Source organism: Mus musculus, chromosome 6 (assembly GCF_000001635.26).
Source record: "Mus musculus strain C57BL/6J chromosome 6, GRCm38.p6 C57BL/6J".
In the NCBI taxonomy this organism is placed as follows: Eukaryota; Metazoa; Chordata; class Mammalia; order Rodentia; family Muridae; genus Mus; species Mus musculus.
The window spans coordinates 61,682,894-61,709,515 of NC_000072.6; the positions used below are offsets into that span (position 1 = coordinate 61,682,894).

A 26,622-nucleotide genomic window follows, 5' to 3' on the forward strand; every position below is an offset into this window, starting at 1 on the left:
AGCAAATTATAACTAAAATATAATAGAAAATGATACAAAAGCCTTTGGAAACTTTTCTATGTTCAGGTTGATCTTGTTTTGAATGATTGTTATTTGAAAAAATATACTATGTTTGAAAAAGTTTTCTCTCCCTCTCCACACACACACACATACATACACACAAACACACACACACACACACACACACACACACACACACACACACAGCTAGTATGTGATGGTGAGACATTGACAATAGTCTTCAGTGTTAAAATCCTGGCTTAGAGACATGGTTTAATGGTTAAGAACATTTGTTTCTCTTGTAGAGGACCTGTGTTCAGTTCCCAGATTCCATATGGCAACTCACAAGTATCGTTGACTCCAGTTGTAGGGAATCGAGTGCTGTTTTCTGTTTTTTGTGGGTACTAGGTATGAATCTGGTATATAGAAACAGGCAAACATACACATAAAATAAAAATAAACATACCAGGTTCTACAAGAAAAACTATGTTCCTCCTTGCTATGCCCAACATTTATTTAAGACTCAAGAACCAGGACTTTCTGAGGTCTTGAATTCAAAGATCCTTCTAGCTTCCTTAACGTGCTGATTTTCTGCACTCATGTGAATGGTCATAGCTTGTTCATGAAATAGGAATAAACATTTAGCAGAGATAGAAAGCTGGCATAAGATCATTTGTTCATTCTGTTACTATCTGTAACCATGTGCCTTTGTCATCGTCACCTTTGTCATCATTGTCTCATCATCATTACCACTATCACTACCACATCATCATCTTCTTCATTATTCTCTGTTCTCCATCCTCTTATCTCCATAGTCCATAGGACATTTTTTCTTTCCAATGACACTCATTTAAAGTGTACCATGATTATCTGGTAGAAGATAGGGATTCAAAAATACCTGGGAATAACTTTATGAAAGAAATTGATTGATTTGTACAATAAAATTGGCAAGCTTACAGTTGCCTGTAAGCATGGCTTAATGAACTCTTAACACTCAGACCTAAGCCCTTCCTGTTGCCTTCATTCAGTTTACTGACTGCAAGCAACTATTTTAACATTCATCACATAGAATTTAATACTGGGTTTTGATGTCATTGACACAGGTTCAAATGAATATACTATTGTGTTTCCGTATGCAAAAGACTTAACTGGGCTAATTTTGTAGAGTTTTGCTTTTTTTTTTAATTTACTTTTTGAGATTATAGTTTAATTACATTTCTACTTTCCTGTCCCTCCCCACAAAGGTTCATGTAAACACCTCCATGTTCTCCTTCAAATTCGTGACCTCATTTTTTAAACTAATTGCTATTGCATGCATATATACATACACATATGCATGATGTATACATGTATATTATATATATGCATTATGTATGTGTATATATATACATATATATATGTAAATGTATCTTATTTAGTCCATGTAATGCTACCTGTATGTATATTTTCAGAGCTCACTTTGGTCACTGAACAACCAGGTAGTGTGTTTTCCATTGGGAAGACCATGTCTTCTGCTCTCAGCTTTCCTCATTCCCTAGAATTCTTTTAGTTGGATCAGATCATTGTGTGCTTTTCTTCATCCAGGTTTGGCATTTATATTTGTACAAAATACATACTAATGTGTAGGTTACCTGCAGTTTTGTTGTAACTCTAAACTAAAATATCTTTTTTTTAAATTAGGTATTTCCTCATTTACATTTCCAATGCTATCCCAAAAGTCCCCATACCAACCCCCCCAATCCCCTACCCACCCACTCCCCCTTTTAAAACATCTTTAAACACTTTAGAATACTTGGTGCATTACTGATATGGAATAAAATTGGCACTATATCATATTGGATTACTTAGACACCATACACATATGGACCAAATACTCTAGAGTTCTGAAAGGTTTGGTGCAATCTTTACACATTTACAACATTAAGCTCTCAATACTTAATAACAGAATGCACTTTCATTACGTTAATTAATAAAATAATGCATCTAAAATATCTCACATATAATAAAATCAAATGATTATTAAGTTGATCCATTTAAAAATATTTTACTTTTCCTTTAAATTTTCTCCTTTCCATTTAATTTAATATCTGGAAATTTAAAAGAAGAGAGCTCATTTCCTCCTGACTGAATTCATTGGTTGAACTGTTTCTATGTACTTCTCTCAAAACTGTAACCACTATTTTATCATTCTGCTTAAGGTTACTACTGAAAGCAGGGTAAATCCAGGCCCAACAAAAGTTAATTTGTTGGATCTGTGTTGTAGAGACCAGTGGTAATTTGAACACTATTATAGGGAGAATATTTGCACTGTATCCTTTTATAAAAAGTGTCTGAATACACAAAAGTACAAGTCATGCATTGAAAGTATGCCATCGAAGAGGAATCTGATAGCAGGCTGCACATGAGTGAAGGAAGACTGCTAAAAAACTTAGCTACGAACATTTGTAAGAGGCAAAATTTATTGTTACTAAGCTCACCACCAAATTACAATATGTTATTGCAAGCTACAGAAAACAAATAGAACCAAAAGGTGGATGTAACAAAATCTTTCATATTCTTTTTTTTTCTTTTTTTTTATTACGTATTTTCTTCAATTACATTTCCAATGCTATCCCAAAAGTCCACCCCCCCCCCACTCCCCTACCCATCAATTCCCATTTTTTGGCCCTGGCATTCCCCTGTACTGGGGCATATAAGGTTTGCCTGACCAATGGGCCTCTCTTTCCAGTGATGGCCGACTAGGCCATCTTTTGATACATATGCAGCTAGAGTCAAGAGCTCTGGGGTACTGGTTAGTTCATAATGTTGTTCCTCCGATAGGGTTGCAGATCTCTTTAGCTCCTTGGATACTTTCTCTAGCTCCTCCATTGGGGGCCCTGTGATCCATCCAATAGTTGACTGTGAGCATCCACTTCTGTGTTTGCTAGGCCCCGGCCTAGTCTCACAAGGGACAGCTATATCACCGTCCTTGCAACAAAGGCTTGCTAGTGTATGCAATGGTGTCATCGCTTGGAGGCTAATTATGGGATGGATTCCTGGATATGGCAGTCTCTAGATGGACCTTCCTTTTGTCTCAGCTCCAAACTTTGTCTCCGTAACTCCTTCCATGGGTGATTGTTTCCAATTCTAAGAATGAGCAAAGTGTCCACACTTTGGTCTTCGTTCTTCTTCAGTTTCATATGTTTTACATATTGTACCTTATATCTCGCTATACTAAGTTTCTGGGTTAATATCCACTTATCAGTGAGTACATTTCATTTGAGTTCTTTTGTGATTGGGTTACCTCACTCAGGATGATGCCCTTCAGGTCCAACCATTTGCCTAGGAATTTCGTGAATTCATTCTTTTTAATAGCTGAGTAGTACTCCATTGTGTAAATGTACCACATTTTTTGTATCCATTCCTCTGTTGAGGGACATATGGGTTCTTTCCAGCTTCTGGCTATTATAAATAAGGCCAGGAGAGGTATTGCTGGATCCTCCGGTAGTACTATGTCCAATTTTCGGAGGAACTGCCAGACTGATTTCCAGAGTGGTTGTACAAGCTTGCAATCCCACCAACAATGGAGGAGTGTTCCTCTTTCTCAACATCCTCTCCAGCATCTGCTGTCACCTGAATTTTTGATCTTAGCCATTCTGACTGGTGTGAGATGGAATCTCAGGGTTGTTTTGATTTGCATTTCTCTGATGATTAAGGATGTTGAACATTTTTTCAGGTGTTTCTCAGCCTTTCGATATTCTTCGGGTGAGTATTCTTTGTTCAGTTCTGAGCCCCATCTTTTAAGGGGGCTATTTGATTTTCTGGAGTCCACCCTCTTGAGTTCTTTATATATATTGGATATTAGTCCCCTATCTGATTTAAGATAGGTAAAGATCCTTTCCCAATCTGTTGGTGGTCTTTTTGTCTTATTGACGGTGTCTTTTGCCTTGCAGAAGCTTTGCAGTTTCATTAGGTCCCATTTGTCAATTCTTGATCTTACAGCACAAGCCATTGCTGTTCTATTCAGGAATTTTTTTCCCTGTGCCCATATCTTCGAGACTTTTCCCCACTTTCTCCTCTATAAGTTTCAGTGTCTCTGGTTTTATGTGGAGTTCCTTGATCCACTTAGATTTGACCTTAGTACAAGGAGAGAGGAATGGGTCGATTCACATCCTTCTACATGATAACAACCAGTTGTGCCAGCACCATTTGTTGAAAATGCTGTCTTTTTTTCCACTGGATGGTTTTAGCTCCCTTGTACATTCCAGATGACTTATCTTCCTGTACCTTCCTGTGTGTTAGAGAGGGGTCAGTATCTGCAGTGAAGCACGTGACCTGTAGGTGGTGCTATAAGCTGGAAGAAGCCTCCCTCTCTTCAGCTTCCTAGTCCCTAAGAAATAAGGTGACTAGCTTTTACACCTATTTTAGCCTATTTATTATTATTTTAGCCTATTTATTAGGCTACATTAAATTAATTTTCTGTGTAGTTAGAGATAGAGTTTCCACTGAGGCCCCTCATGCCAAAAATGTGCTCCCTAGCCTAGGACACCCTTGGCAGGTGGTGACCCTTCATGAGCTGGTACCTAGATGAAAGTTTTTAGGTCATCAAAAACAAGGGCTCAAAAGAAATTGTAAAACTCAAGTGTCAGTGTTCCAACACACACTACTCCTGAATTTGAGGGCGGGCTTTAACACATGCTATGTGCTGCTCACCAGGCCTAAGAGGATGGTGTGTCTGCAGCAGACATCATGTCAACGTTCTCTCCTGCTCCCTTAGATTCCCTGTGCTAACCTCTCCCCTATTACTGAGCCACCCAGATGAAAACCAGGTTGTCATTTTCTGGAAGCCAAAGTGGTATCCTGTGACTTAGTCATGAATATGGACTGACAATAATTTACCTCAGATAATTTTTATGGTGATAGGAAGCTAGCTAACGTATTTGACCTTATGTCGTTCTAAACCAGGCATATTAATAATATAAAATGTCAGTTTAGAGAGTAGGGTATTTTTCTAGAGTAATTGTGCCCACAAACCAGTCATATGGAATCAGAACTCTCAGCCTATGTAAATGGACTTTGATAAGATCACGTCTTCCCTCCAGTGTTTCCTTCTCCTTCACATTCTCTTTTCTTTGGTGGCAATATTATTGCCCTTCTTTCCCACCATGCATTGCCTTGTAGATGGACAGGTTGGCCCCACAGCAGTCATAGTACATTGTGATTGTTACTTCTTCTACACTAAGCATCTTTGCCTTCCTTTGAATATCCTTTATGCGCTATACATGATTGCCATGCTTTAATGTTTTCTTCTTTTACCACTTGTATTAGTCAGGGTTCTCTAGAGTCACAGAACTTATGAGTAGTCTCTATATAGTAAAGGAATTTGTTGATGACTTACAGTCTGTAGTCCAATTCCCAACAATGGTTAGCAGTAGCTGTGAATGTAAGTCCAAGGATCTAGCAGTTGCTCGATCCCACAAGGCAAGCAGGCAAAGGAGAGAGTCTTCCTTCTTCCAATGTCCTTATGCAGGTCTCCAGCAGAATGTATAGCCCAGATTAAAGGTGTGTGCTACCACTCCCTTAATCCCAGATAACCTTGAGTTCTGAGATCTCCCTGTCTTAATCTTCTGTAATTCATAGCCACTATGCCTCATGATCTCCTTACCAAGATCCAGGTCAGAAACTTCTATCTCCCAGCCTCCAGATTAGGATCACTGGTGAGCCTTCCAGTTCTAGATTGTAGTTCATTCCAGGTATAGTCAAGATGACAACCAAGAATAGCCACTATACAACTCTAGTATGATACCTCTTCTTTTACCACTATTGCATCATAATAACGCTTTAGAGCTCATTTATAGAACATAATTGTTGTTATATTAATGTCTGCCATAATTTTAAACTTGTATTTAAGCTAGCCATATAAACACCAATTTTATCATAAAGGCTTTTGTCTAGTAGCTAGCATGTAATATCCACTTATTCCAGAATATGTTGGTCAATGAAAGAAGTGTCAATTATGAACACAGAGAGCACACACCTATGTCATCCTTTCTTCATGTTTTACTTACATCTCTATGAAGCAGACATCAGGATGCCTGACTCTATCCACAGACACTTGTCCTTAACACTGAAACCTATTTGATTTCCTTCTTTTATTATCTTTAATCATTGTTTACAACCCAGTCATTATATCCCCCTCCTATTCTGCCCTCCAATAGTTCCTCATCCCATTCCTCTTCCACCCCAAGTCTCCAAGAGGATGTTCCCCACCCCTCACCCCCCACCATACCTTGCCAGGCCTCCCCACTCCCTGGGTCCTCAAGTCTCTCAAGGATTAGGTGTGTCTTCTCTCATTGAGGCCAGACCAGGCAGTCCTCTGCTTTGTTTGTGTCAGGGGTTGATTTTCAAAATAAATCATGTCTTAGTCATGTGACCCAGTTCTAAACACTGGAATTAGAGGAAAGATTCTTAATTTGATAAAGACAGTAGAGTGAGAAGAAACTACCCTCAATGTTAGGTACACATGAATGAAAACATGATTTGGCAGAGAACTTTTAAAACTATGAAGAGTTTTAGATATTGATTTTGATAGAGAATTTGTATGTATAGATTCCATGAAATTTGACTTTTCTTGAATCTTTGATTTATTTTGTCCAAGAGAGTTGCAGGGTAGAATTTGAGACTACAGCATCCTTGTAAAAATGATGCTGAACTACAATAACCTGAAGAATGCCTCAGCTTCTCAATGATTCCATCACAATGCAAAGAAAGGCTAGAAGCCCAAGAAGGTATTTTTGTTCCTGCACTTGTAAGGTATATGTACTCAGGAATTCTTAGCATATTCCTGGTCTGGTAGAGTCCTAGGAAGTAGGTGCAGGTTATTATACTACCCTGAATTATTAAGAAGTGGAAATGAGAAGCAAGAGAGGACTAACTTCTTTCTATCAAATCAACTAAGTATGAAGTAGAAAGGAGCAGGCAAAAAATAGTAGACATGGTTGTATGTCTGTTTTTCCTCTTGGCCCCAAGCTCTCAGAATAACAACTCTGAGGCTTCAATTATATTTACAAATACTTTGGCCAAATAACCTTGGCTGGTTCCTAGATAAGGTAATAACTTAATAACCTGTTTGTTCTGATCTAAGTTTTGTCATGTGGCTGGTTACTTTTGATCAAGTTTAATGTATCTATTCACCCTCATGTCCCATGCCAATCTCCCTGGACCTGGATCTCTCCCACAATCCTTTCTCCCTACTAGATGTCCCTATTCCATTCTTTCCTATAGGCCATAGGTTTCTTTATTGACAAGGGATACATTCATAAAATATACAAGATATTCTTTCCACCATCCCCCCTTTAGTTCAGCAAATGTTTTTTTTTCCTTACAATAGTAAACTATATACAATAAACACAATTATGGAAACTATTAGGTAAGATTTACATTCACATGTCCAGTGAATAAGTATCTTTGGCAAATTAGGAGAAAATATTCTACTATCTATCCTATCTTGGTGAGTTCTAAATTCTGTACCTAAATCACTTTCTATCATAACTTTCATTACTAACTTAAAAGCATTTCTTAGGCCTAAGAATGTCTACTTTTTAAATCCTAAATAATTTAAGCTTATATGTGAGACTATAACTATCTTGTTTTTAAACCTATCAGAAACCTAAGAAGGAATAAATGTTACCTGAGTATTTAGAAAATATGGGCAAGCAGCTTCCAAAATTATAGAAATTACAAAACACATTGGCTGCCTGAACAGCCCCCCCCCCCCATTCTCCTATGACACTGTAGTATCTGGCCCAGAGTATCTAAAGGACCTTTTTGTGAAGCCGGAATTATGAAGGACTTAACGATCTTGTCCTTGCAAAGCTTGAAATTTAACTTACCTGAGTCCAGGTTTATCTTTTTTGAGCAGTGCACTGTCAGCAGTTAAAGCAGGGACAGTTTCTTGCCAAATGGTAGCTTGCCACATTTGAAACAAACTCGATAAGGAGATTCTTCACTGCTCATCATCTCCTTTGAATTCAAATGGGGATGCTGCCAGATGTAGACATGTTTCATTGTCAGTAAAGCCTTAAAATAATGTTACATCTGTAAATGCCAAATTCTGTAGGTCTTTGAGGGTTTTCAAGACTATCTATCTATCTGTCTATCTATCTATCTATCTATCTATCTATCTATCTATCTATCTATCTATCTATCTATCTACATATTCCACATCTGGATGGGCAAATGTTGATTGTTTACAGCTAATTAATATCTGTTTAAGCTAGGAAGGCTATTTTTGTGATAAACTAATACAGTATCTAACATGACCATAAGCTTAATTGACTATTAACGGGAATTACTTAACTATCTTAAACAGTGTGTAAGAGCAGCTTATAAAGGAATGGCACTAAATGTAAATTTTAAATTAGCTGCATAGGTGCAATACCTTATACAAGAATTGAAATGTATTATATAGTAGTTTGCAACAAAATAACTTTAAGCTTTGAATCAATCTATAAAGATCCATACCAATGTAACATCATTAGCTTATAGTCTGTTTTGGTTTAAGAGTAGATTCAATCTACCCTTTTATCCCTATCATTTTTATATTATTCTTATATTCCCCCTCTTCTCTTTTTAACAATTCTCCCCCTATATAAAACTAAGTCAAGGATAGCAAAAAGAAAAAGGAGAGAAATCCCTGAGTTTAACCTCCTATGTCTTGCTTTCTCCATGATCAAGACCACTTGAGAACTTGCAACCAACTGCCCTAAACCACAACAAACATTCATAAACCACTGAAGGGTCAAAAAAACCATCCACTCTACCTTTTGGGAATGGGACACCAAGCTCTTAAAATTTCTTCCTGTTGATTTTGGGATATAGTTTTTCTTTTTGGGAGGAAGCAAAGAAAATACGGTAAATGATCAAGTATTAAAGCTAGCTGTAGTATTTGTTATCCGGTTTATATGTTCTGTGAAAATGCAAGCCTAAATGAAGGACTGACAGGAATAGTGTTAAAGGCTGGACGAAGTAAGCTAACTTCTTTGAAATTTTCCTGGAAGCAAGTTTTGATGAAACCACAAGTGAAGCATTGTGAGGCTGGAACAAGTAGATTGCAAGAATAACTATATTTTAGCATCTCAACATCCTGGAGGACAAATCTAAACAAGATCACATCCATTCCACTGGTGTCTGGTTCTTTTGTTCTGTAAATATTTAAACTCTTACAAGTAATGTACATTTCTGCAATTGCATAAGTATGGTATGTACAATATACACATATCATTTAAAGATGACACTTTGCTCTTAGTTTGAGCAGGTAAAGGGTATGTATTTTTTCATAAGATACTTTGGACTTTATACTAAACTGCAACATAAATCCTCATCCATGCCTTATGAGAGGGGGCATGTACGGAGGAGTCATGAGGACACTGTAGCCAACAAGATTTATTGGCTGCACATAGACATTCATTTCTCAGACAATCTCAGAGCTGTCTTTATCTAAAGGTATCAGCATTCACACTACATGTTTTGATAATCTTGCTGTCTGTAGCCATGATCTTCAGGCAAGTCTCCCCTTGTCACATATGATTTTTATCAATTTTGGTTGATTCCAGTTTCTCTTCTCCTGTAGAAAAATATATAAACCTTTTCCCCCAACACAATATATTTCCTTCCTTCCATTGGAAAGTAAAGGCATCCTTCATATATATATATATATATATATACATACATACATACACACACACACACACACACAGAGGCCAAATTAGTTAAGAGATTTTCCCATAGTCTAATGTCTCTCAGCAGCTGTTATTCTTTGATAATTAGCATTCAAGAAATATAGAGTCAATAAAGCACTTTGTAACCTATCTCTGGTGGTGTTTGTGATCCCTTCCTTTATATTAAGTATCTTTTTCTTACATCTGTTTCTTTATCTACTAAGCCTTTGAGATTTTGTTTCATCTATTGAAGCTGCTCTGGTTTTGATATCTGAAATTTTTTATTGTCTAGTTTTGGAGAATTGTTGTTTAATTGTTTGAAGATGAGTTTTTCCACTGCTCATCTGAAATGTCTAATTTGAATTTGTTTGTCTTTTGTTGATCCATACTCATTAGTCCAGTATCAGCTTTAGCCACATCTGCATTTTCCAGAAAGCTGGGCCCTTCTTTTTGGATTATCTATAGAAAAAACAAAAGCACTGTTTTGAGGAATGCCTTGTGTACAATTTTTGGATAACCTACTTTTATGAGCCATATAATCATTCATTCCACACCTAATCCATTTTATAGGAAACTTTTTCTCTGAATAATAGTTATTATTATTATTATTATTATTATTATTATTATTATTATTATTATAGAAAATGTAACCTTAGAAACTGTTTGTTTACAATCCTTTTGAAAATTATTTAATGTGTCACAGTGGGCTTTTTGTGCTGCGATTGCTGTTCAACCATAACCGAATAGCTTTAAACCACTCCTAAGGATGTGTAGTTTCGCCTTTTTGCATTCAACATTAGCATTTTCAAAAGCTAAAGGCTCAATTAAATTTTCTCTAGCAGTTGGATCTGATATTGTTCTATTTAGAGCTGTAGTTAATCTTTGTAAAACGTCAGTGAAAGATCCATTTGAACCTTGGGTTATCTTTGTAAGTAAATCAGTTCATAAGTGTTGTTCAACTTTGTCCCAAGCCTTTAAGGTTATTTTACAACATTGTTATAGGACAGCATCATCAAAGGTGATCTGTACTCTTAATTCAGAAAAAAAGATCTTCATCTAGTAATTGATTCTTGACAATATCAAAGTCTCTAGTCCTATTTTATTGCACCATGACTAAATGGGTAGTCATCTCTTATTTGGATAAAAACTAAACGTGAAAGGTGTTTTTCTTAGCAAAGTTTGAAATGAGTTCAATTATTTGTGCTCCTTCTGAGGCCAAAAACAGTGTGCTGTTTGGTTCACCCTTGTATTTCTTAGAAACTTATCTTTATTTGATTATATGGTCCAGGCTGAAGCTATTACTGAAAATAACAAAATCTGTCTTTTTTAAAAAAGCTTTTGTCACATGATACAAAGTTTTATTTTTGCTATTGAAACATTATCTTTTATTTAAACTGTTTTGATAGCTTCTATGGCTGTCTTGAATGAGTCACTTATCAACTTACTTATGAAAGTCACTATTTCAATTTACTTATGAAATAGACTGATAATGATTGTGATGTAAAATATAAAAATAAAATCATTTTTTAAAAGAATGATGAAAATCAAAAACATGTGTTAAACTGTGGGTAGAATAATATAAAGTATAAAGGTTTCCATTACAGAATATCCTCTGAAGTTGTCTTTGTATTATGGAGAGCAGTAAAGTCATTTCCTATAATGCATTTCCTGAGTACTCACGGATGGTGGTGTTGATTATACAGCACATCTCCTGTGCTGTCCTCACTGAATTGTTAATTTGAATAGCACCAGGAGGCAGCTATTGGCATCATTGATGGAATATATTTGTGTATAAAATATTTTCCCTTAAAGGAATTTTTGTACCTAACCTAAGGATATCAAAACTAACTCTAACTTCAAATATCATCCTAACTTTTCATCTAACATACCAAGGGCACATTGGAGAGCAGATGGCACACACACACACTCATCTGTTTATTTGATTGTTATTGAAGTCGTTGTCTATGAGCATTAGTGGATTATGCACAATGGACAAACAGCTAATATCTCTTATACTGGAACAGCACTGAGTAATAGATTATAAATGATTTTAAATATATACAGTATATAATATCTATAATCACATATGTATGTGATTGTAGATATAAAATATCTATAAAATGTCTACATAAAATATGTGTATATATTTTATTATATATATAATAATATTGGGAAGGTATCCTTTCTCCTAAGATAGACAGAAATTGTGTGGTCAACAAATTTCTACTTCAAAGCAGACCTCTAGAAAGAGAATGTGCTGAGCAGATCACAAGTGATCACTGTACCAGTCCTTATCAGCAAGAGAACTCTATGTAACTTCTGTACGTAAGTCTCATACACACACACACACACACACACACACACACACACACACACACATACACATGTATATATATATATGGGATATTAAAATATTTTCCCTTAAAGGAATTTTTGAACCTAACCTAAGGATATCAAAACTAACTTTTTTTTTTTCAATTTTTGAATTATTTTCTTCATTTACATTTCAGATGCTATCCCAAAAGCATCCCTATACCCTCCCTCTGCCCTGGTCCCCTACCCACCACTCCCACTTCTTGGCCCTGGTGTTCCCCTGTACTGGGGCATATAAAGTTTGCAAGACCGAGGGGCCTCTCTTCCCAATGATGGCCAAGTAGGCCATTTTCTGCTGCATATGCAGCTAGAGAGAGATATGAGCTCTGGGGGTACGGGTTAGTTCATATTGTTGTTCCCCCTATAGGGTTGCAGACCACTTAAGCTCCTTGGGTACTTTCTCTAGCTCCTACATTGGGGGCCCTGTGTTCCATTCAATAGCTGACTGTGAGCATCCACTTCTGAATTTGCCAGGCACTGGCATAGCCTCACATGAGACAGGTATATCAGGGTCCTTTCTGCAAAATCTTGCTGGCATGTTCAATAGTGTCTGTGGTTGGTGGCTGATTGTGGGATGGATCCCTGCGTGGGGTACTCTCTGGATGGTCCATTCTTTCGTCTTAGCTCCAAAGTTTGTCTCCTTCCATGGTTATTTTGTTCCATATTCTAAACAGGAATGTAGTATCTACACATTGGTCTTCCTTCTTGATTTTCTTGTGTTTTGCAAATTGTATCTTGGGCATTCTAAGTTTCTGGGCTAATGTCCACTTATCAGTGAATGCATATCAAGTGACTTCTTTTGTGACTGGGTTACCTCACTCAGGATGATATCCTCCAGATACATCCATTTGCCCAAGAATTTCATAAATTCATTGCAAAACTAACTTTAACTTCAAACATCATTCTAACTATACATATATACACATGCGCACACACACACACACACACACACACACACACACACATATGATGACTAAAGAAGTTCTGGTGAGGAATTTGAGACCAAGGCAAGTAAAATGACTATGCGACTTTTAAAAATGCTTTCCAAATGTAAACATGCAGACTAAGGAAGCAGCTTCTGGTTTGAGTACAACAAACAGATTAGGGCCTTAGAAGCCATAATTTCTGCCCATGCAACAAGATAAAAGCTGAACTAACAGGGTATTAGCACATATATTTGAGACTATGAGAGACGTGAGGCTACAGAATAAATTATCAGCTGCAATCTGGTCATAAGACAACCACCCTGGAGATAAGATTCAAACATCACAGAAAGAAAGCACTTAGCCTTGAGCAGAGCCACTGGAACCATAAACTGAAACTTTGTGCTTGGATGCTGAGCTTTTACATAGCTAATGCTGATGAGTTGCTGGAGGTTGAGTTACTGTTGGATGAAGTATATCTATTTTGAGAGTTAGAAGCTCCTTAAAGGACATCCCTGGGGAAAAGCAGTGTTTCCATGAGTCTTACCTACAGAAGTTTCATAGATTTCTCTTCGTGATAAGGACTGTTACAATGATCACTTGTGATCTGCTCAGTACAGTCTCTTTCTAGAGGTCACAATTTCTGGCTATCTTAGGAGACACCACACAATTTCTGTCTATCTTAGGAGAAAGGATACCTTCCCACTTTCACTTTTACCCATGTTTCCCCTCTCCATTGAGAGGGCAAGTAAAAATAAGCATGATAAAGAATGTGTGCCAATTTAGTAGTGATGGGGAAAATATGGACACATTAAAACCTTATGATTTAATCAGAAGTTTATAACATTGGCTTTCATATCTCTTTATTTTCCGATCAACAGGACTGCAGCTAAAAGAACTGTATGACACAGACTCTTATATATCAAGCATGGATGCTAAAATAAGTATCCAGAAGTAATACATTTAGGAGTCTGTTGCATGAAATATAAAAGGACACCATCCCATGCTAATGCCAGCTACTCTCTGGCCCCAGCAATCTGGCCACCTCCATGGCTATCCCCATGCAGTAATCACCCATCTCACAGTTCTCATACCATGGACTGTAACCCAGTAAAATCAAAACTCTAGAGGCTTGTGATTTATCAGTTATATTTATTAGTAAATTCTCAAACCACAAAATGTCTGCACAATGAACTCAAAACTCAATTGATATAAACACAAGCTATACCCCTAGATGGCCAAACAACCCTACTTATTATTTAATCATCTATCTAAGAAATCCCCAACACTTATGGCTCTAAAGACTGTGTGGAGCTGGCTCCTCTTCCTCTCCTTCCCTTCTTCTCTGTCCCTCTAGGCTCTTTGTCTCTAAGATTCTGAACCCACCTTCCTTTTCCAGTACCCAATCACAGGCTCTCACCTTATCTTGTACCTACCTTCATCTGCATATAGACAGAAATCCACAGGATTCTAATAGAAAAAAAATAATTAAAATAGAAAGAGATATACGCAAACCTTAAGAAAGAATTCAAACCAAATATTAGAAATTAACAGCTGTCACTGAATATATTTTAAAAACTTGTGAGCTAGATTCAAGAACATAAACTTTAAAGATATGTCCACAGATGCCTTACCATTGAAATCTAAGAGAGAAAGCTATGAAAAATTAGGAAACAATACAGATTCTGAGGTCACTTCAAAGACCACAGCAAAAGCACAAGCAGAGATTGCATACAGAAGGATGAGAAATATCATTGAATGTTGGTCATGTTAACCAGTCATTTACCATTATTAATCACAGACAGTCACAGATACTGAAAATAGAGAGAAATCTAAGAATGGTACTAACCATACAAGTCCACTGTCAATGTATGCATATTACATTAAAAAGGCAGAAGACCAAAGACTAAGAGAAAATCCTGAGGTAGTACTATGTGCAATTTTCTGAGGAATCACCAGATTGATTTCCAGAGTGGTTGTACCAGTTTACAATCCCACCAGCAATGGAGAAGTGTTCTTCTTTCTCCACATCCTCACCAGCATCTGCTGTCCCCTGAGTTTTTTATCTTAGCCATTCTGACTGCTGTGAGATGGAATCTCAGGGTTGTTTTGATTTGAATTTCCCTGATGACTAAGGATGTTGAACATTTCTTTAGGTGTTTCTCAGTCATTCAAGATTCCTCAGTTGAGAATTCTTTGTTTAGCTCTATACCCCATTTCTTAATTGGGTTATTTGGTTCTATGGAGTCTAACTTCTTGAGTTCTTGGTATATTTTCGATATTAACCATCTATTGGATGTAGGTTTGGTAAAGATCTTTTCCTAATCTGTGGGTTTCCATTTTGTCCTATTGACAGTGTCCTTTGGCTTACAGAGCCACTTTTATGAGGTCAAGGGCATATACCCAAAAGATACTCAAACATATAACAAGGACAGATGTTCCACTATGTTCATTGCGGCCTTATTTATAATAATATTCGAAAGCTGAAAACAACCCAGATGTCCCTCAACAGAAGAATGGATACAGAAAATGTGGTTCATTTACACAATGGAGTACTACTCAGCTAAATTTTTTTTAATGAACTTCATGAAATTCACAGTCAAATGGATAGAACTAGAAAATATCATCCTGAGTAAGGAAATGTAGGTACCAAGAGTGGAGCAGAGACAGAAAGAAAGACCATCTAGAGACAGGCCCAGCTAGGGATCCATCCCATCAGCAAACACCAAACCCAGACATTATTGTTGATGCCAAGAAGCACTTGCTGACAGGAACCTGGTATAGCTGTCTCCTGAAAGGTTGTGCCAGAGCCTGACCAGTATAGATGTGTATGCACAAATCCAACCATCGGACTAAGAGTGGGGACTCCAATGGTGGAGTTAGGAGAAGAACTGAAGGAGCTGAAGGTGTTAGGAACCCCACAGGAAGAGCAACAATACCAACCAACCAGATTCCCCAAAGCTCCCAGGGACAAAACCAGTAACCAAAAATTATAGGTGGAAGGACCATGGCTCCAGCTACATATGTAACAGAGGAATATCTTATCTGGCATCAATGGGAATAGATCCCCTTGGTCCTGTGGAGGCTTGATGACACAGCGTACGGCACTGAGGCAGGAGGTGTGTAGTTGAGCACCCTCATAGAAGCAAGGGGGTGGGGGATTAACTGGGAAGGAGAAAACATTTGAAACGTAAATAAATAAAACAGCCAATAAAATAAAAAGGAAAAAACAAAACAAAACAAAAAACACTCTAAAAACAGAAAGAGAAAATCTTGAAAAAAAAATCAAAGGATGAAAATGGCTTTATTTACAGAAAACCAAAGTTATGCAGACTTTCCCAGCTATGCATTCCATACACACACTAGAGGTGGATATTTAGAAGGTTAAAGGAAGACAGGGGCCATCAGCCTTTTTGACAAGAGAGAAGGGATGGTGTTGGCGAAAAGCACACTGGAGGATAAACACTGAGCTGCCAAGCTGCTTAAATTCAGCCTGACACAGGAGGGAAGCAGTTCACACACATACACAAACACACTCACATAGAGAATAGAAGAGGTAGGTACACTGCTGCATGCCTGGAATCTTAGAACTTGAAGGTTGAAGCAGGAGGACTGCAAGTAAAAAAAAAAAAAAAAATTGACATAAGGTTTTCCCATGTGGAAAATTCGTTAAACATATTATTCAATTGTTAATTTATAGATAGTTGCTGTGTTACAAACTGATGAAGATTTGAAGGGGAGGTAGGGGAGGGCTTGAAACAGAAGCCTGAGAAATGTGCACCTTTTACAGAACAATGAAAAGACAACAAAATGTCAAAGAGTTTGAAGGGTAGAAACCTGGGAGTGAGAAATATTTTAAGGAATCTTTGTAAGACAGAATCAAAAGCAGAGATTGAGCTGAAGACTAAAAATAATTTTCTAATTAACACTGATGAAATTTCAATTAAGTGACTAGTCAGGAAACCAGCTTTTAGAGACAAGAAGATTAAACAATTATCTGTTATCCAATTGTTATGTGAAATGGTAAATGAGGACACAGATCCTATGAATGCAGTGCATCTTTGAAGAATCTCATTGTGGAGGCCAGAAGGATAGCACAATTTTGTTTCCCATCACACATGTGGACACATAAGCACCCGGGACTCTCAGATGACCTCCTCTAGTGTTCCTGGATATCTACATGTTTGTACACTAGACATAAACATGCACACATAGTCCTAGCCAGAGCAATTAGACAACAAAAGGAGATCAAGTGGATACAAATTGGAAAGGAAGAAGTCAAAATATCACTTTTTGCAGATGATATGATAGTATATATAAGTGATCCTAAAAATTCCACCAGAGAACTCCTAAGCCTGATAAACAGCTTCAATGAAGTAGCTGGATATAAAATTAACTCAAACAAGTCAATGGCCTTTCTGTACACAAAGGATAAACAGCCTGAGAAGGAAATTAGGGAAACAACACCCTTCTCAATAGTCACAAATAATATAAAATACATTGGCATGACTCTAACTAAGGAAGTGAAAGATCTGTATGATAAGAACTTCAAGTCTCTGAAAAAAGAAATTAAAGAAGATCTCAGAAGATGGAAAGATCTCCCATGCTCATGGATTGGCAGGATCAACATTGTAAAAATGGCTATCTTGCCAAAAGCATTCTACAGATTCAATGCAATCCCCATCAAAATTCCAACTCAATTCTTCAACGAATTAGAAAGAGCAATCTGCAAATTCATCTGGAATAACAAAAAACCTAGCATAGCAAAAACTCTTCTCAAGGATAAAAGAACCTCTGGTGGAATCACCATGCCTGACCTAAAGCTGTACTACAGAGCAATTGTGATATAAACTGCATGGTACTGGTATAGTGACAGACAAGTAGACCAATGGAACAGAATTGAAACCCCAGAGATGAACCCACACACCTATGGACACTTGATCTTTGACAAGGGAGCTAAAATCATCCAGTGGAAAAAAAGACAGCATTTTCGACAAATGGTGCTGGCACAACTGGCAGTTACCATGTAGAAGAATTCGAATTGATCCATTCATATCTCCTTGTACTAAGGTCAAATCTAAGTGGATTAAGGAACTCCACATAAAACCAGAGACAATGAAACTTATAGAGGAGAAAGCCTCGAAGATATGGGTACAGGGGAAAAATTCCTGAATAGAACAGCAATGGCTTGTGCGGTAAGATTGAGAACCAATAAATGAGACCTCATAGAGTTGGAAAGATTCTGCAAGGCAAAAGACACTGTCAACAAGACAAAAAGAGCACCAACAGATTGGGAAAGGATCTGTACCTATCCTAAATCAGATAGGAAACTAATATCCAATATATATAAAGAACTCAAGAAGGTGGGCTCCAGAAAATCAAATAACCCCATTAAAAAATGGGGCTAAGAGCTGAACAAAGAATTCTCAACTGAGGAATACTGAATGGTAGAGAAGCACCTGAAAAAATGTTCAACATCCTTAATCATCATGGAAATACAAACAAAACAACTCTGAGATTCCACCTCACGCCAGTCAGAATGGCTAAGATCAAAAATTCAGGTGACAGCAGATGCTGGCGAGGATGTGGAGAAAGAGGAACACTCCTCCATTGTTGGTAGGATTGCAAGCTTGTACAACCACTCTGGAAATCAGTCTGGCGCTTCCTCAGAAAATTGGACATAGTACTACCGGAGAATCCCGCAATACCTCTCCTGGGCAAAAATATCCAGAAGATGTCCCAACTGGTAAGAAGGACACATGCTCCACTGTGTTCATAGCAGCCTTATTTATAATAGCCAGAATCTGGAAAAAACCCAGATGCCCCTCAACAGAGGAATGGATACAGAAAATGTGGTACATTTACACAATGGAGTACTACTCAGCTATTAATAAGAATGAATTTATGAAATTCCTAGGCAAATGGATGGACCTGGAGGGCATCATCCTGAGTGAGGTAACCCAATCACAAAGGAACTCACACAATATGTACTCACTGATAAGTGGATATTAGCCCAAAACTTAGGATACCCAAGGTATAAGATACAATTTGCTAAACGCATGAAACTCATGAAGAACGAAGACCAAAGTGTGGACACTTTGCCCTTCTTAGAATTGGTAACAAAACACCCATGGAAGAAGTTATAGAGACAAAGTTTGGAGCTGTGTCAAAAGGATGGACCATCTAGAAACTGCTATATCCAGGGATCCATCCCATAATCAGCTTCCAAGCGCTGACACCATTGCACACACTAGCAAGATTTTGCTGAAAGTACCTAGATAGAGCTCTTGTGAGACTATGCCGGGGCCTATCAAACACAGAAGTGGATGCTCACAGTCAGCTATTGAATGGATCACAGGGCCCCCAATGGAGGAGCTAGAGAAGGTATCCAAGGAGCTAAAGGGATCTGCAACCCTATAGGTGGAACAACATTATGAACTAACCAGTACCCCTGAGCTCTTGATTCTAGCTGCACATGTATCAGAAGATGGCCTAGTCGGCCATCATTGGAAAGAGAGGCCCATTGGACTTGCAAACTTTATATGCCCCAGTACAGGGGAACGCCAGGGCCAAAAAATGGGAGTGGGTGGGTAGGGAAGTGGGTGGGAGGGTATGGGGGACTTTCAGGATAGCATTGGAAATGTAAATGAGGAAAATACCTAATAAAAATATAAAAAAAAATAAATCTGAAAGTCATTTTTCTTTTCCTTTTCTCTTTTTTCTTTCTTTTTATTTTTTATAAGAGTAGCACCTCATTATTAATATAAAATTCAGGAATGGAAGTCAGGTTCATACATATCACGATTATGTGTGGCTATTTTTGTTATGATGTTTGATGAGGAAAAGTCACTTGAAAGACTCAGATAACGAAGTAGAAAAGAATTAATCTGACATTTATTCAAATTTCAAAAATGGTCTTTCTACACTAGTATTTTGACCATTGGTAAACAAGTGCTTAACCTTGATTAAGTCTTAACTGCCATAGATTTCAAAAAAAAAAAAAAAAAAAAAAAAAAAAAACCTGGTTCCCTGAACAATTTTTGAGAATCATATCTTCCCAACATCATTCCAGATAATAGAAAGCATTTTCCACATGAGAGCAGTTTATGACACACTGTGATTACAATGCACAAATACCACACTAGTTGTAAAGTGCAGATGCTCATCTTACAATCTTCTATAATTGGCTTTTGTAATTGTTCCGGAAAGTGTTTCCAGAAAGCGAGATTACGATGTGATGATGGGAATAGAGTGCTCCCATTTACATTCTCAGTTAGTTCTTGGGAACTTGGGGGTGTAGAATGGACTACATCGCCACGAAATGCTTGCCAAATGGTTTAGTACTATTCTCACCTCAGCCTACTGAAAGCTCTCTATAATATTGGTTTACTTCACAGCCTACTTTTTTCTCTGTACTGGAGGATGGAACCTGGGCCCTTGCACACGCTGAATGAGTACCTTGGGACTACGGTAGTTCATCCCTGTCACCTACAAGATTACTTAATTTTTGGTATGTTATAATCTTGTGACTTGTCTGTCACGCAAGGTGTTGCACAGGTGGATGCAGTCAGAGAAGCAGTCCCAAGACTCATATCTAAATTCATAGTCAGTGTGAACAGAAATATGGTATTTTCAAAATAATGTAACACCATTAGAGTAAAAATCTCTCAAAATGACAATTTCAAAGTAAAGACTTCATGAGTTATAAATACAGTTTCTGTTTTAAAGTCAAATAACTTGACAGTTGTTGACAGAAATAGGGTACTCTTGACCTTTGTGAAATGTTACTTTACAAATTAACCTCTGCCAATGCTATTTAAAATGCATGTTAATTTGATAATTTTCAAAACTTGCCATTCATTTTCTTTCTAATCCTTGTGCTTTATTAAATTTACTATCACATCCTGTTTAGCCATATGTGTTTTCTTAAGTTTAGTTTCCAAAATATGTAGTATTATCATAAATGTATAAAGTTTTTAGTACCTTTGGTTATGAGAGATATCAATGGTTTTATTGCTGGTTCTAGTAATGTAACTTCTATGACCTGCATGCTGGCTGTGCATTGAAAAACACACATAGCTTGAATTTATGGAATTGGTGCATGGTACTCACACAAAATTATTTCTAAACTTTTTTCCGGGCTGTCTTCCTGTGGTCTCTACCTTGTATCTATCTCCCTGTGGTCCTTAACTCTGCTCTTCCCCAAGTTCTCTGCTGGGAGAGTTCTTTGTTCTGTCCATTCTTTGTGGCTCTTATGATGCAGAAACTGTGGAAAAGCCAGATCAGAAGGCACTTAGAAGAGGTTCTGGAATTATGGAGACAGAGAGAAGCAGAAGGGATGAGAGTACATTGGCTAAACTCTATGTTCTAATAATGATGTTCAGGTATATAGTTGAAGCTCTCTGTTGAGCAGTTTTTAAATACTGCAATATTTCTTTTGGAATGTATCATTATTCCAAGCTTACTTTATATGTATTCTGGGCAGCTAAATCTTTTGGGGCAAATATTTTGTTTTCTATATGTGTTTTTCTATACTATTACCATAATATTAATGCATAAAGCACATCACGGCTAGGTTCAATTTCCTGTGAATGATTAGCATAGTGTGGTGTAGGGGAACATATCAAGTCACAAGTAGTCTAAAGTAGATGACTGTACAACAATTAGGTCGTGACTCAATATGCAGAGACTGTAGTAAGAGACTTCCATATCCAGGAATCCATCCCATAATTAGCCTCCAAACGATGACACCATTGCATACACTAGCAACCGTTTGCTGAAAGGACCCAGATGTAGCTGTCTCTTGTGAGACTAGGCCGGGCCTAGCAAACACATAAGTGGATACTCACAGTCAGCTATTGGATGGATCACAGGGCCCCCAAATGGAGGAGCTAGAGAAAGTATCCAAGGAGCTAAAGAGATCTGCAACCCTGTAGGTGCAACAACATTATGAATTAACCAGTATCCTGGAGCTCTTGTCTCTAGCTGCATATGTATCAAAAGATGGCCTAGTCGGCCATCACTGGAAAGAGAGGCCCATTGGACTTGCAAACTTTATATGCCCTAGTACAGGGGAATGCCAGGGCCAAAAGGTGGGAATGGGTGGGTAGGGGAGTGGGGTGGAGGGTATGGGGGACTTTTGGTATAGCATTGGAAATGTAATTGAGGAAAATATGTAATAAAAAATATTAAAAAAAAGAAAAAGAATGAATTCAACAAGCACACCCATATCTAATTTCTCACTCTCTGTTAAAACTAACAAAAAATGCTGGGAGAACTTTGGGAATAGAAGAATCATATGTTAGGTTATCATAATTTATGTATGACTTTCCCACACTTTCTTCTTTTCTTTTGTCCAGCACTCATTAAACATTAGGTAATATATCAGTTCAACTACTTACACAATATCTATAAGATGCAACAATTGGAAATTATGCCTGTGTCTATGCTGTGTCTGTGCTGAAGTTACATTGCCTTGTATCAACTATATGTCTGTCATATAGTTCTGAACCATTTCTACAACAAGATACCACAAAGTATCGCAAGGTCAGTAGATTCGAAAATAGGTTTCTAGGTTCTCAGAGGTCTTGAAATTATAGACCCAAGATGTTGATAAACTATGCTCCTTATAAAAGCAATAATCTTTCTCTCCATCCCTCTCTCCTTCTCTGCTTCATCCTCATCATCATGATCACCATCACCATCATGACCATTATCCTCATCATCACCAGCACACCATCACCCCCAGCAGCAATAGCAGAGTGTTTCCATCTCAGTCCTAAGATTTATGAACAGCTTTATGTATGTTTGTTTCCTAGGAATTCATGTGCTGAAGTTACATTGCCTTGTATCAAAGTATTAAGAACTAGGCTACTGAAAGTTAAGCCTGGTGGAATATAATTAGACTATAAGGCTTTCCTCTCTTGAATGACTGGGCCAGGCCTGGTAGGAGTATATTAGTTCCCATGAGCACTTGAGTATAAAGAAAGACTTCCCTCCCTAGTTTCTTGTTTGCCATATTATTCTATATATTCTCCCTACAATGTGTTATCATTGTCCCAAGACAATTATCTAAATATAGAACGTGCTGGGACCTTGTTCTTTATCTTTCAGAACTGAGCTACATTTCTTTTCTTTATAAATATCTAGTTTCATATAAGTTGTCATGGAAACCAAATATGCACCAAGACAGTTAATATTATTCATGTCCGCTATTCACATATTTTTTGAAGGAAGCTTGCATGTTGCTAATTGTGCTATTGGCAGCTCACTAGTTTATTTCCAGTACGTTTTAGCACAATCTGTAATATGGACTTTCTTCCCACCAGACAGTGCTTTGTTGATGTCAGCAGTGACTGACACTTGTGATCAGCAAAACAGGTATTCAGTCTTATTTACTCCTCTATTTTGTTTAAATTCATCGAATCTCTGCGAAACCTTCCTGCTTTGTTTATTTCCTGCCTAACATGTCATATGTTATAGCACTACTGATTCTCTATTTATCATGATATTATCCTCTACAGATTCTGAGTTCTTACTTTATTTTACCATGTTGATACACTGGTACTTCATTTTATTTTTTGAACTTTCAATAAGTAAATAATTCTTAAATCATTACTTCCTTTTTACCTCAGACACTTGAAGGCAATATATTTGAATGTTATATTTTGATAAATTTTAGATTGTTAGTGGTAACTATTTTATTCAAAGCCTTGTAGAGCAACTGCCATATATCATCTTAGAGAATCAAATGAGTCCTCTCTGCCAGCCTAAGAACAGTGATGTGTATTCTATGAGTTTTTGTAGATTTTCTTCTATCCTCAATGACAAAGGATCCTTTAATCATTTAAGATTCCTCACTGACCCTAAATTTAACTTGCAATGTCTTTAAGCCACTAATTTGTGGTTTTGTGCAACATCATTATACAAAGTATGCAGCAGCATTCCACTACATAAGCAGTCATTCATAGTGTACATGATAGGATATATATATATATATATATATATATGTAAATTTGAGATTTTGAGATTTCTGGTATATGAAGCTATGGGTAGTGAACACTTGAAGGTACTGATGTGTGTGCTACTGCCCATTACTGTCTCTGAAAATACTACAGCATGACCTTTACTCCAATTCCCACTGTGGAACTCTGTTTTTTTTTGTTTTTTTTTTTTATGTCTTTACTCTGTATCTTTGGCTAATGCTCATTGCCTTTGTGTAGTTTATCATCTGACCTCTCCAAATGATAAATTGTGTCACAGTGTCTGGAATTCTTACACAGCACAATGGTTGATTTTTGGTTGTTTGTTATCCCCCAAATTCTATAATTATGAAAAAGTCTTTGAAACTTGACTAAAGCATTGCTTAGTTTTGTATTTTTCATCAGGTTCATAAATCAGTATGCCATAGAACAGGATACTATGAATATTTTAAGATCTGTTTAAAATAGCATAGTCTTTCTGGCTTTTATTCTCCTTTATTGATAGACAAATTCAGAAGGGCATGACCCTTACCTGTGCTTTTTAAATATCAAAACAGACACACAGGAACACAAAGTATGCTTAGTTTTATTTAGGTTGTTTTTATGTCTGATGGTGATATAAATGTTCAAGAGCCAAGAAAGATGTCTTTGTACTCTTGTAGGGAGATGATAGAGGTGCTACTTCCATGCAGCCAATCTCGTGCTGGCATTTTTATTAAAAATGAAACTTAAAGATTCTTTTTATGGCAGAACATCGTACACTGACACATCACACAGAGAAGTAAAACCCAGAACTCTGTTACTGATCCAACGAGCAAAGGCTACCCTACAGGGACTTGCCAAGGTCTCCCTGAGAAAGTGTGGTACCAGGCATTAGATGCAGGAATCAGCCCGCCCTAGCAAGGATGATAGGGTTTCACAGACCTATGAATTGGGTAATTTGAATGCTTGTTATCTCTCAGAGGTAGCTCTGGCTGCCCACTGTTTGGTATTGAGACAGAAGTGAGGGGTACTGGTAGGGTTGCATGCTGGAAAGGTTGTGAAGGCCCTCCTGGTGAGGGACATAACAATGTTGATGTTAGTTAGAGTCAATAGAAGGAAACTCACTGGACTCTAAATGCAGTCTCAACATGTGTTCCAGGTAGCATTTGACAAAACAGAAAATAAGTGTGCTACATGCTTCTTAGAACAGAAGCAAGTTTCATTCTTTTTAGTTACTTTTTCTACTTCCCATAAGAGCAAGTACATTCAGTGTATTCTTTAATTTCTTACTAATGCCACAATGTAAATAAAGAAGATTCCCTTTCTTTAAAATGTGAGAAACATGTGGCCTGGAAACATATTCAGGTAGTCTCTAATGCAGTGTTCTACTGTGCACGTGGTTATATGCAATCTTATTAGCTACTGAATGTATTCAGGCACTTAGTAAATGCATTGGTGAGGATATCTGGGAAGTTTCACAAAGTGGAGAAACTTAGACACAGGACTCAGATGATGTCGATTACATTTTAGATTGATAGAAGCCAGCAGTTTTCTTAAAAAACCACATTTTAAGTGGGTGGGCGGTGAATGGCTTTCTAAGGGACCAAAAATAGCCCAGGATATAGTTGGCAATAGTCTGAAACATGTTAACCCTCTGTCTTCTCAAGTTTAACCAGTTAGCTTTGTACACAGGGCATATTCCTTCCCTGACCTACCTACCTTCTGGGACATTCAATTCATACTTGATAACAGATAGAAGTTTTTAGTATGGTGTTTTAATTTTTTACCATATTTAGTCTACTTCATGGGAAGGGACATTAAAACAACTATTCACATGGCTTAAACTGTAAAATCTTAATCCAATTTGTCTGAGAAAATAATGATAGTGTCAGACAATCCAGGATGCTTGAGGATATTTTCTGCCCCAAGAATTCCTACTAAGCAATTTCAGTAGGACAATATGAATAAATATGAACCTCTTGATAGCAATCTGCTACGACGCTTATTGCTGCTGGGTTCACAGACTTGTCTTGGTATAGTTTTAAATTGACCTTGATGATACCCACGGGGTTTTAGAAGAGAATAAACTAGCTTGGCATGTCTAATAACTTGTACTGTTTTCCTGAAAACTTTGTTCATATTCCTTCTGCTGTAAAATACAGCCAATTTAAGATGTCTTTAGGAACTTCTGATATCATATTTAACTTTGAAATTTTGTCTTTACAAAAATATTAGATGAAACAATGAATTCAGTGGTAAAATCATTTAGCAGCAACTTTGATATAAACCATGACTTAGGTTAAAATATTCTCTCCACTTACTCTAAAAACAGAAAATCAGTAGCTAGAGTATATTATTTTAAGTTTAATGAGTTCATTTTCATTGTTGTTTGTGTGAAGACTTACATTCAAAATAGATATTGACCACGTTTTAGGAAATAAGGCTACATCTCCTACACTCCTACAGCCTTTTTTGTTTTTGTTTTTGTTTTGTTTTTGTTTGTTTTGTTTTATTTTGTTTTGTTTTTTGAGACAGGGTTTCTCTGTGTAGACCAGGCTGTCCTGGAACTCACTCTGTAGACCAGGCTGGCCTCGAACTCAGAAATCTGCCTGCCTCTGCCTCCCAAGTGCTGGGATTAAAGGCATATGGCACCACTCCCATCTT

At 37.2% G+C, this 26,622-nt stretch overlaps 1 protein-coding gene across 5 annotated transcripts in view; it reads left to right on the forward strand.

The window, feature by feature from the left end:
• The window catches only part of Ccser1 (coiled-coil serine rich 1), a 1,202,904-nt gene that overhangs the window by 502,934 nt on the left and 673,348 nt on the right, over positions 1–26,622 (forward strand). The window contains exon 8 of one of the 5 annotated variants that reach the window (XR_868854.3): positions 20,392–20,504. The exons of the other annotated variants lie outside the window; for them this stretch is intronic. The gene's annotated coding sequence lies outside the window, so the exon portion shown is untranslated. The remainder of the gene's footprint in view (positions 1–20,391; positions 20,505–26,622) is intronic. 5 annotated transcript variants of the gene reach the window in all.